Genomic DNA, 528 nt, shown 5'->3' with positions numbered 1-528 from the left:
TGTGTGGGGTTTGCCCCTTCCCCGTGGGGCGTGTGGGACCTGCCCTTCATGAGGTATCTGCCCCCCAGCCCCGTCCTACGCCCCCAGCGAGGGTTCTCCATCCCCCCTCGTGCCTTTTGGGGCTCCTTTCCCGTCAGTCCCGGGCCTGGACTGAAGGCAGAGCCAGGCTGTAGCCAGCGCAGCTCCGCGCCTCCGAGAAACCGCTCTCGAGCTGGAGATCCTGCGGAAAGGGAAGCGAAACCTCTTGTGCAATCCTTGTCCGGCTGGGACCTGACGCCTGCTTCTGCAGAGGGCCAGCTGGTTTGGGGTGAAGTGAGAGATGGGACCAGTCTACCTCCTGCAGCGAGCCCGGGTGCAAGCGGGCTCTCGGTTGCGCCGCTTTGGTCCTGTTCGCGAGGAGAGTCGAGGAGACAAGCTCTGTGACGCGTTATGGAGGCGTTAAAATAGGTCGGTGGTGTTGTCTGGGATGTGAGAGTTGGCTCAGACATCCGTTGCTGTTTTCCTCTTTCTCCAGAGCTGCAGAATGGC

This window comes from Eurypyga helias, unplaced genomic scaffold, assembly GCF_000690775.1.
Source record: "Eurypyga helias isolate BGI_N326 unplaced genomic scaffold, ASM69077v1 scaffold39262, whole genome shotgun sequence".
Taxonomy (NCBI): domain Eukaryota; kingdom Metazoa; phylum Chordata; class Aves; order Eurypygiformes; family Eurypygidae; genus Eurypyga; species Eurypyga helias.
Note: the sequence above shows the minus strand (reverse complement) of the source record.